The sequence below is a fragment of the Ascaphus truei genome, chromosome 4 (assembly GCF_040206685.1).
Source record: "Ascaphus truei isolate aAscTru1 chromosome 4, aAscTru1.hap1, whole genome shotgun sequence".
Lineage (NCBI taxonomy): Eukaryota > Metazoa > Chordata > Amphibia > Anura > Ascaphidae > Ascaphus > Ascaphus truei.
This window is the reverse complement of record NC_134486.1, coordinates 101,585,189-101,598,026: the sequence shown is the minus strand read 5'-3', so window position 1 is coordinate 101,598,026 and position 12,838 is coordinate 101,585,189.

Genomic DNA, 12,838 nt, shown 5'->3' with positions numbered 1-12,838 from the left:
CATTCCCCATTTTCCCCAGCATTCCACATGATCTTCCCATCGGTCCCATTTTCCCCATTCTCCCCCAAACTCTTCCCATTGTTCCCCATTTTCCCCAGCGTCCTCCATGATCTTCCCATCATTCCCCATTTTCCCCAGCATTCCTCATGATCTTCCCATTCGTTCACCAATTTCCCCAGCATCCCCCATGATCATCCCAACGTTCCCCATTTTCCCATAATACCCCATGATCTTCCCATCGTTCCCCATTTTCCCCACTATCCCCCATGATTTCACAATCGTTCCCCATTTCCCGCAGCTTGCCCCATGAACTTCCCATCATTCCTCATTTCCCCAGCGTCCCCCATAATCTTCATATCGTTCCTCATTTTCCCCAGCGTCCCCCATGATCATCCCATCATTCCCCATTTTCCCCAGCATTCCCCATGATCTTCCCATCATTCCCCATTTTCCCCAGTGTCCCTTAAGATCTTCCCATCGTTCCCCATTTTCCCCATCGTCCCCATGATCTTCCCATCTATCCACATTTTCCCCAGCGTCCCCCATTATCTTCCCATTATTCCCCATTTTCCCCAGCATCACCAATGATCTTCCCATCATTCTCCATTTTCCACAGCGTCCTTTATGATCTTCCATCGTACCCCATTTTCCCCAGTTTCCCCCATGTTCTTCCCATCATTCCCCATTTTCCTCAGCGTCCCTAATGATCTTCCAATTGTTCCCCATTTTCCACATCATCCCCCCAATGTTTTTCCCATCGTTCCCCATTTCCCCCAGCTTCCCCCATGATCTTCCCATCATTCCCTTTTTTCCCCAGTGTCCCCCATGATCTTCCCAATGTTCCCCATTTTTCTCAGCATCCCCCATGATCTTCCCATCTTTTCCTATTTTCCCCAGCGTCCCTTATGATCTTCCCATTGTTCCCCATTTTCCCCACTATCCCCCATGATTTTACAATCGTTCCCCATTTCCCCCAGCTTGCCCCATGATCTTCCCATCATTCATCATTTCCCCAGCAACCCCCATGTTCATCCTATATTTCCCCATTTTCCCCACTATCCCCCATGATCTTCCCATCATAGCCCATTTTCCCCAGCGTCCTTTATGATCTTCCCATTGTTCCCCATTTTCCCCATTTTCCCCCATGTTCTTCCCATCGTTCCCCATTTTCCCCAGCGTCCCCCATGATCTTCCCAATCTTTCCCCATTTTCCCCAGCGTCCCTTATGATCTTCACATTGTTCCCCATTTTCCCCAGCATCCCTTATGATGTTCCCATTGTTCCTCATTTTCCCCATCATCCCCCCAATGTTTTCCCATCATTCCCCATTTCCTCCAGCGTCCCCATGATCTTCCCATCATTCCCCATTTTCCCCATTGTCCCCCATGATCTTCCCATCATTCCCCATTTTCCCCAGCATCCCCCATGATCTTCCCATCGTTCCCCATTTTCCCCATCGTCCCCCATACTCTTCCCATCGTTCCCCATTTTCCCCAGCATCCCCCATGATCATCCCATCTTTCCCCATATTCCCCAGCGTCCCCATAATTTTCCCATCTATCCCCATTTTCAACAGTGTCCCTCATGATCTTCCCAATTTTCCCATCGTCCTCCTTACTCTTCCCATCGTTCCCCATTTTCCCCAGCATCCCCCATGATCATCCCATCTTTCCCCATTTTCCCCAGTGTCCCCCATGATCTTCCCATTGTTCCCCATTTTCCTCAGCGTCCCCCATGATCTTCCCATCTTTCCCCATTTTCCCCAGCATCCTCCATGATCTTCCCATCTTTCGCCATTTTCCCCAGCGTCCCTTATGACCTTCCAATTGTTCCCCATTTTCTACATCATCCCCCCAATGTTTTTCCCATCGTTCCCCATTTCCCCCAGCTTCTCCCATGATTTTCCCATCATACCCCCTTTTCCCCAGTGTCCCCCATGATCTTCCCAATGTTCCCCATTTTCCTCAGCGTCCCCCATGATCTTCCCATCTTTCCCCATTTTCCCCAGCGTCCCTTATGATCTTCCCATTGTTCCCCATTTTCCCCACTATCCCCCATGATTTTACAATCGTTCTCCATAACCTCCAGCTTTCCCCATGATCTTCCCATCATTCCTCATTTCCCCAGCATCCCCCATGTTCATCCTAAATTTCCCCATTTTCCCCACTATCCCCCATGATCTACCCATCATACCCCATTTCCCCCAGTGTCCCTTAAGATCTTCCCATCATTCCCCATTTTCCCCATCGTCCCCATGATCTTCTCATGTATCCACATTTTCCCCAGCGTCCCCCATTATCTTCCCATTATTCCCCATTTTCCCAAGCATCCCCAATGATCTTCCCATCATTCTCCATTTTCCCCAGCATCCTTTATGATCTTCCCATTGTTCCCCATTTTCCCCAGCTTCCCCCATGTTCTTCCCATCGTTCCCCATTTTCCCCAGCGTCCCCCATGATATTCCCATCTTTCACCATTTTCCCCAGCATCCCTTATGATCTTCACATTGTTCCCCATTTTCCCCAGCATCCCCCATGATCTTCCCATTGTTCCCCATTTTCCCCATTATCCCCCCAATGTTTTTCCCATCGTTCCCCATTTCCTCCAGCTTCCCCCATGAACTTCCCATCATACCCCTTATTCCCCAGTGTCCCCATGATCTTCCCATCATTCCCCATTTTCCCCATCGTCCCCCATACTCTTCCCATCGTTCCCCATTTTCCCCAGCATCCCCCCAAGATTATCCCATCTTTCCCCATATTCCCCAGCGTCCCCATGATTTTCCCATCTTTCCCCATTTCCCCAGCGTCCCTTATGATCTTCCCATTGTTCCCCATTTTCCCCACTATCCCCCATGATTTTACAATCGTTCCCCATTTCCCGCAGCTTGCCCCATGAACTTCCCATCATTCCTCATTTCCCCAGCGTCCCCCATAATCTTCCTATCGTTCCTCATTTTCCCCAGCGTCCCCCATGATCATCCCATCATTCCCCATTTTCCCCAGCATCCCCCATGATCTTCCCATCATTCCCCATTTTCCCCATCGTCCCCATGATCTTCCCATCTATCCACATTTTCCCCAGCGTCCCCCATTATCTTCCCATCATTCTCCATTTTCCCCAGCGTCCTTTATGATCTTCCATCGTACCCCATTTCCCCAAGTTTCCCCCATGTTCTTCCCATCGTTCCCCATTTTCCCCAGCGTCCCCCATGATCTTCCCATCTTTCCCCATTTTCTCCAGCATCCCTTATGATCTTCACATTGTTCAGCATTTTCCCCAGCATCCCTTATGATCTTCCCATTGTTCCCCATTTTCCCCATCATCCCCCATGATCTTCCCATCATTCCCTATTTTCCCCAGCATTCCACATGATCTTCCCATCGTTCCCATTTTCCCCATTCTCCCCCAAACTCTTCCCATTGTTCCCCATTTTCCCCAGCGTCCTCCATGATCTTCCCATCATTCCCCATTTTCCCCAGCGTCCCCCATGATCTTCCTATAGTTCCTCATTTTCCCCAGCGTCCCCCATGATCATCCCATGGTTTCCCATTTTCCCCAGCATCCCCATGAGCTTCCCATCGATCCCCATTTCCCCCAACATCCCTAAAGATCTTCCCATCATTACCCATTTTCCCCATAGTCCCCATGATCTTCCCATCATTCCCCATTTTCCCCAGCATCCCTCATGATCTTCCCATTCGTTCACCAATTTCCCCAGCATCCCCCATGATCATCCCATCGTTCCCCATTTTCCCATAATACCCCATGATCTTCCCATCGTTCCCCATTTTCCCCACTATCCCCCATGATTTTACAATCGTTCCCCATTTCCCGCAGCTTGCCCCATGATCTTCCCATCATTCCTCATTTCCCCAGCGTCCCCCATAATCTTCATATCGTTCCTCATTTTCCCCAGCGAACCCCATGATCTTCCCATCATTCCCCATTTTCCCCAGTGTCCCTTAAGATCTTCCCATCGTTCCCCATTTTCTCCATCGTCCCCATGATCTTCCCATCTATCCACATTTTCCCCAGCGTCCCCATGATCTTCTCATGTATCCACATTTTCCCCAGCGTCCCCCATTATCTTCCCATTATTCCCCATTTTCCCAAGCATCCCCAATGATCTTCCCATCATTCTCCATTTTCCCCAGCATCCTTTATGATCTTCCCATTGTTCCCCATTTTCCCCAGCTTCCCCCATGTTCTTCCCATCGTTCCCCATTTTCCCCAGCGTCCCCCATGATATTCCCATCTTTCACCATTTTCCCCAGCATCCCTTATGATCTTCACATTGTTCCCCATTTTCCCCAGCATCCCCCATGATCTTCCCATTGTTCCCCATTTTCCCCATTATCCCCCCAATGTTTTTCCCATCGTTCCCCATTTCCTCCAGCTTCCCCCATGAACTTCCCATCATACCCCTTATTCCCCAGTGTCCCCATGATCTTCCCATCATTCCCCATTTTCCCCTTCGTCCCCCATACTCTTCCCATCGTTCCCCATTTTCCCCAGCATCCCCCCAAGATTATCCCATCTTTCACCATATTCCCCAGCGTCCCCATGATTTTCCCATCTTTCCCCATTTCCCCAGCGTCCCTTATGATCTTCCCATTGTTCCCCATTTTCCCCACTATCCCCCATGATTTTACAATCGTTCCCCATTTCCCGCAGCTTGCCCCATGAACTTCCCATCATTCCTCATTTCCCCAGCGTCCCCCATAATCTTCCTATCGTTCCTCATTTTCCCCAGCGTCCCCCATGATCATCCCATCATTCCCCATTTTCCCCAGCATCCCCCATGATCTTCCCATCATTCCCCATTTTCCCCATCGTCCCCATGATCTTCCCATCTATCCACATTTTCCCCAGCGTCCCCCATTATCTTCCCATCATTCTCCATTTTCCCCAGCGTCCTTTATGATCTTCCATCGTACCCCATTTCCCCAAGTTTCCCCCATGTTCTTCCCATCGTTCCCCATTTTCCCCAGCGTCCCCCATGATCTTCCCATCTTTCCCCATTTTCTCCAGCATCCCTTATGATCTTCACATTGTTCAGCATTTTCCCCAGCATCCCTTATGATCTTCCCATTGTTCCCCATTTTCCCCATCATCCCCCATGATCTTCCCATCATTCCCTATTTTCCCCAGCATTCCACATGATCTTCCCATCGTTCCCATTTTCCCCATTCTCCCCCAAACTCTTCCCATTGTTCCCCATTTTCCCCAGCGTCCTCCATGATCTTCCCATCATTCCCCATTTTCCCCAGCGTCCCCCATGATCTTCCTATAGTTCCTCATTTTCCCCAGCGTCCCCCATGATCATCCCATCGTTTCCCATTTTCCCCAGCATCCCCATGAGCTTCCCATCGATCCCCATTTCCCCCAACATCCCTAAAGATCTTCCCATCATTACCCATTTTCCCCATAGTCCCCATGATCTTCCCATCATTCCCCATTTTCCCCAGCATCCCTCATGATCTTCCCATTCGTTCACCAATTTCCCCAGCATCCCCCATGATCATCCCATCGTTCCCCATTTTCCCATAATACCCCATGATCTTCCCATCGTTCCCCATTTTCCCCACTATCCCCCATGATTTTACAATCGTTCCCCATTTCCCGCAGCTTGCCCCATGATCTTCCCATCATTCCTCATTTCCCCAACGTCCCCCATAATCTTCATATCGTTCCTCATTTTCCCCAGCGAACCCCATGATCTTCCCATCATTCCCCATTTTCCCCAGTGTCCCCATGATCTTCCCATCTATCCACATTTTCCCCAGCGTCCCCCATTATCTTCCCATTATTCCCCATTTTCCCCAGCATCACCAATGATCTTCCCATCATTCTCCATTTTCCCCAGCGTCCTTTATGATCTTCCATCGTACCCCATTTTCCCCAGTTTCCCCCATGTTCTTCCCATCGTTCCCCATTTTCCCCAGTGTCCCCCATGATCTTCCCATCTTTCCCCATTTTCCCCAGCGTCCCTTATGATCTTCACATAGTTCAGCATTTTCCCCAGCATCCCTTATGATCTTCCCATTGTTCCCCATTTTCCCCATCATCCCCCATGATCTTCCCATCATTCCCCATTTTCCCCAGCATTCCACATGATCTTCCCATCGTTCCCATTTTCCCCATTCTCCCCCAAACTCTTCCCATTGTTCCCCATTTTCCCCAGCATCCTCCATGATCTTCCCATCATTCCCCATTTTCCCCAGCGTCCCCCATGATCTTCCTATAGTTCCTCATTTTCCCCAGCGTCACCCATGATCATCCCATCATTTCCCATTTTCCCCAGCATCCCCATGAGTTTCCCATCGATCTCCATTTCCCCCAACATCCCTAAAGATCTTCCCATCATTCCCCATTTTCCCCATAGTCCCCCATGATCTTCCCATCATTCCCCATTTTCCCGAGCATCCCTCATGATCTTCCCATTCGTTCACCAATTTCCCCAGCATCCCCCATGATCATCCCATCGTTCCCCATTTTCCCATAATCCCCCATGATCTTCCCATCGTTCCCCATTTTTCCCATTGTCCCCCATGATCTTCCCATCATTCCCCAATTTTCCCCAGCATCCCCCATGATTTTCCCATCGTTCCCAGTTTCCCATCATCCCCATGATCTTCCCATGGATCCCCATTTTCCCTATCATCCCCCATGATCTTCCCATCATTCTCCATTTTCCCCATCATCCCCCATGATCTTCCCATCTTTCCCCAATTTCCCCAGCATCCCTTATGATCTTCCGAATGTTCCCCATTTTCCCCAGCATCCCCCATGATCTTCCCATCTTTCCCCATTTTCCCTAGCGTCCCTTATGATCTTCCCAATTTTTTCCATTTTCTACATCATATCCAATGATTGTCCCATCGTTCCCCATATCCCCCAGCTTCCCCATGATCTTCCAATCATTCCCCTTTTCCCCCATCGTACCCATGATTTTCCCATCGTTCCCCATTTTCACCAGCGTCCCCTATACTCTTCCCATCATTCGCAATTTTCCCCAGCATCCCCCATGATCATCCCATCTTTCCCCATTTTCCCCAGCATCCCTTATGATCTTCCCATTGTTCCCCATTTTCACCATAATACCCAATGATTTTCCCATCATTCCCCATATCCCCCAGCTTCCCCCATGATCTTCCCATCATTCCCATTTTCCCCATCGTCCCCATGATTTTCCCATCAATCCCCATTTTCTCCAGCGTCCCCCATGATCTTCCCATCCTTCCCCATTTTCCCCAGTGTCCCCATCATCTTCCCATTGTTCCACATTTTCCCCAGCATCCCCCATGATCTTCCCATCGTTCCCCATTTTCTCCAGCATCCCCCATGATCTTCCCATCATTCCCCATTTTCCCCAGCGTCCCTAATGATCTTCACATCATTCTCCATTTTCCCCAGTGTACTTTATGATCTTCCCATCATTCCACATTTTCCCCAGCTTCCCCATGTTCTTCACATCATTCTCAATTTCCCCCAGCGTCCTTTATGATCTTCCCATCTTTCCCCATTTTCCCCAGCATCCCTTATGATCTTCCCATCATTCCCCATTTTCCCCAACGTCCCCCATGATCTTCCCATTGTTCCCCATTTTCCTCAGCATCCCCCATGATCTTCCCATCTTTCCCCAATTTCCCTAGCATCCCTTATGATCTTCCCATTGTTCCCCATTTTCCATCATACCCAATAAATTTCCCATCATTCCCCATATCCCCCAGCTTCCCCCATGATCTTCCCAACATTCCCCATTTTCCCCATCGTCCCCATGATTTTCCCATCAATCCCCATTTTCTCCAGTGTCCCCCATGATCTTCCCATTGTTCCACATTTTCCCCAGCATCCCCCATGATCTTCCCATCGTTCCCCATTTTCCCCAACATCCCCCATGATCTTCCCATCGTTCCTGTATTTCCCCAGCGTCCCCCATGATCATCCCATCGTTCCCCATTTTCCCCAACATCCCCCATAATCTTCCCATCATTCCCCATTTTCCCCAGTGTCCCTTAAGATCTTCCCATCGTTCCCCATTTTCCCCATCGTCCCCATGGTCTTCCCATCAATCCCCATTTTCCCCAGCGTCCCCCATGATCTTCCCATCATTCCCCATTTTCCCCAGCGACCCTAATGATCTTCCCATCGTTCTCAATTTTCCCCAGCGTCCTTTATGATTTTCCCATCTTTCCCCATTTTCCCCAGCGTCCCTTATGATCTTCCCATTGTTCCCCATTTTCCCCATTGTCCCCCCAATGTTTTTCCCATCGTTCCCCATTTCCCCCAGCTTCCCCCATGATCTTTCCCTCATTCCCCATTTTCCCCAGCGTCCCCCATGATCTTCCCATCATTCCCATTTTCCCCAGCATCCCCCATACACTTCCCATCGTTCGCCATTTTCCCCAGCATCCCCATGATCATCCCACCTTTCCCCATTTTCCCCAGGATCCCCATGAATTTCCCATCAATCCCCATTTTCCCCAGTGTCCCCCATGATCTTCCCATTGTTCCCCATTTTCCTCAGCGTCCCCCATGATCTTCCCATCTTTCCCCATTTTCCCCAGCGTCCCTTATGATCTTCCCATTGTTCCCCATTTTCCCCAGCGTCCTCCATGATTTTCCCATCTTTACCCATTTTCCCCAGCGTCCCTTATGATCTTCCAATTGTTCCCCATTTTCCACATTGTCCCCCAATGTTTTTTCCCATCGTTCCCCATTTCCCCCAGCTTCCCCCATGATCTTCCCCTCATTCCCCATTTTCCCCAGCGTCCCCCATGATCTTCCCATTATTCCCATTTTCCCCAGCATCCCCCAAACTCTTCCCATCGTTTGCCATTTCCCCAGCATCCCCCATGATCATCCCACCTTTCTCCATTTTCCCCAGCATCCCCATGATCTTCCCATCATACCCCTTTTTCCCCAGTGTCCCCCATGATCTTCTCAATGTTCCCCATTTTCCTCAGCGTCCCCCATGATCTTCCCATCTTTCCCCATTTTCCCCAGCGTCCCTTATGATCTTCACATTGTTCCCCATTTTCCCCAGCATCCCTTATGATCTTCCCATTGTTCCCCATTTTCCCCATCATCCCGACAATGTTTTCCCATCATTCCCCATTTCCTCCAGCGTCCCCATGATCTTCCCATCATTCCCCATTTTCCCCATTGTCCCCCATGATCTTCCCATCATTCCCCATTTTCCCCAGCATCCCCCATGATCTTCCCATCGTTCCCCATTTTCCCCATCATCCCCCATACTCTTCCCATCATTCCCCATTTTCCCCAGCATCCCCCATGATCATCCCATCTTTCCCCATATTCCCCAGCGTCCCCATAATTTTCCCATCTATCCCCATTTTCAACAGTGTCCCCCATGATCTTCCCAATTTTCCCATAGTCCTCCTTACTCTTCCCATCGTTCCCCATTTTCCCCAGCATCCCCCATGATCATCCCATCTTTCCCCATATTCCCCAGCATCCCCATGATCATCCCATCTTTCCCCATTTTCCCCAGTGTCCCCCATGATCTTCCCATTGTTCCCCATTTTCCTCAGCGTCCCCCATGATCTTCCCATCTTTCCCCATTTTCCCCAGCGTCCCTTATGATCTTCCCATTTTTCCCCATTTTCCCCAGCATCCTCCATGATCTTCCCATCTTTCGCCATTTTCCCCAGCGTCCCTTATGATCTTCCAATTGTTCCCCATTTTCTACATCATCCCCCCAATGATTTTCCCATCGTTCCCCATTTCCCCCAGCTTCTCCCATGATTTTCCCATCATACCCCCTTTTCCCCAGTGTCCCCCATGATCTTCCCAATGTTCCCCATTTTCCTCAGCGTCCCCCATGATCTTCCCATCTTTCCCCATTTTCCCCAGCGTCCCTTATGATCTTCCCATTGTTCCCCATTTTCCCCACTATCCCCCATGATTTTACAATCGTTCTCCATTTCCTCCAGCTTTCCCCATGATCTTCCCATCATTCCTCATTTCCCCAGCATCCCCCATGTTCATCCTATATTTCCCCATTTTCCCCACTATCCCCCATGATCTACCCATCATACCCCATTTTCCCCAGCGTCCCCCATAATCTTCCTATCATTCCTCATTTTCCCCAGCGTCCCCCATGATCATCCCATCATTCCCCATTTTCCCCAGCATCCCCCATGATCTTCCCATCGTTCCCCATTTTCCCCAGCGTCCCTTATGATCTTCACATTGTTCAGCATTTTCCCCAGCATCCCTTATGATCTTCCCATTGTTCCCCATTTTCCACATCATCCCCCATGATCTTCCCATCATTCCCCATTTTCCCCAGCATTCCACATGATCTTCCCATCGTTACCATTTTCCCCAGCGTCCCTTATGATCTTCACATTGTTCAGCATTTTCCCCAGCATCCCTTATGATCTTCCCATTGTTCCCCATTTTCCACATCATCCCCCATGATCTTCCCATCATTCCCCATTTTCCCCAGCATTCCACATGATCTTCCCATCGTTACCATTTTCCCCATTCTCCCCCAAACTCTTCCCATTGTTCCCCATTTTCCCCAGCATCCTCCATGATCTTCCCATCATTCCCCATTTTCCCCAGCGTCCCCCATGATCTTCCTATAGTTCCTCATTTTTCCCAGCGTTCCCCATGATCATCCCATCGTTTCCCATTTTCCCCAGCATCCCCATGAGCTTCCCATCGATCCCCATTTCCCCCAACATCCCTAAAGATCTTCCCATCATTCCCCATTTTCCCCATAGTCCCCCATGATCTTCCCATCATTCCCCATTTTCCCCAGCATCCCTCATGATCTTCCCATTCGTTCACCAATTTCCCCAGCATCCCCCATGATCATCCCATCGTTCCCCATTTTCCCATAACCCCCATGATCTTCCCATCATTCCCCAATTTTCCCCAGCATCCCCCATGATTTTCCCATCGTTCCCCATTTCCCCATCATCCCCATGATCTTGCCATGGATCCCCATTTTCCCTATCATCCCCCATGATCTTCCCATCATTCTCCATTTTCCCCAGCATCCCCCATGATCTTCCCATCTTTCCTCAATTTCCCCAGCATCCCTTATGATCTTCCGAATGTTCCCCATTTTCCCCAGCATCCCCCACGATCTTCCCATCTTTCCCCATTTTCCCTAGCGTCCCTTATGATATTCCCATTGTTTTCCATTTTCTACATCATATCCAATGATTGTCCCATCGTTCCCCATATCCCCCAGCTTCCCCATGATCTTCCCATCATTCCCCATTTTCCCCCATCGTCCCCATGATTTTCCCATCGTTCCCCATTTTCACCAGCGTCCCCCATACTCTTCCCATCATTCGCAATTTTCCCCAGCATCCCCCATGATCATACCATCTTTCCCCATTTTCCCCAGCATCCCTTATGATCTTCCCATTGTTCCCCATTTTCACCATAATACCCAATGATTTTCCCATCATTCCCCATATCCCCCAGCTTCCCCCATGATCTTCCCATCATTCCCCATTTTCCCCAGCGTCCCCATAATTTTCCCATCTATCCCCATTTTCAACAGTGTCCCCCATGATCTTCCCAATTTTCCCATCGTCCTCCTTACTCTTCCCATCGTTCCCCATTTTCCCCAGCATCCCCCATGATCATCCCATCTTTCCCCATTTTCCCCAGTGTCCCCCATGATCTTCCCATTGTTCCCCATTTTCCTCAGCGTCCCCCATGATCTTCCCATCTTTCCCCATTTTCCCCAGCATCCTCCATGATCTTCCCATCTTTCGCCATTTTCCCCAGCGTCCCTTATGATCTTCCAATTGTTCCCCATTTTCTACATCATCCCCCCAATGATTTTCCCATCGTTCCCCATTTCCCCCAGCTTCTCCCATGATTTTCCCATCATACCCCCTTTTCCCCAGTGTCCCCCATGATCTTCCCAATGTTCCTCATTTTCCTCAGCGTCCCCCATGATCTTCCCATCTTTCCCCATTTTCCCCAGCGTCCCTTATGATCTTCCCATTGTTCCCCATTTTCCCCACTATCCCCCATGATTTTACAATCGTTCTCCATTTCCTCCAGCTTTCCCCATGATCTTCCCATCATTCCTCATTTCCCCAGCATCCCCCATGTTCATCCTATATTTCCCCATTTTCCCCACTATCCCCCATGATCTACCCATCATACCCCATTTTCCCCATCGTCCCCATGATTTTCCCATCAATCCCCATTTTCTCCAGCGTCCCCCATGATCTTCCCATCCTTCCCCATTTTCCCCAGTGTCCCCATCATCTTCCCATTGTTCCACATTTTCCCCAGCATCCCCCATGATCTTCCCATCGTTCCCCATTTTCTCCAGCATCCCCCATGATCTTCCCATCATTCCCCATTTTCCCCAGCGTCCCTAATGATCTTCACATCATTCTCCATTTTCCCCAGCGTCCTTTAGGATCTTCCCATCGTTCCACATTTTCCCCAGCTTCCCCATGTTCTTCACATCATTCTCAATTTTCCCCAGCGTCCTTTATGATCTTCCCATCTTTCCCCATTTTCCCCAGCATCCCTTATGATCTTCCCATCATTCCCCATTTTCCCCAGCATCCCCCATGATCTTCCCATTGTTCCCAATTTTCCTCAGCATCCCCCATGATCTTCCCATCTTTCCCCAATTTCCCTAGCATCCCTTATGATCTTCCCATTGTTCCCCATTTTCCATCATACCCAATAATTTTCCCATCATTCCCCATATCCCCCAGCTTCCCCCATGATCTTCCCAACATTCCCCATTTTCCCCATCGTCCCCATGATTTTCCCATCAATCCCCATTTTCTCCAGTGTCCCCCATGATCTTCCC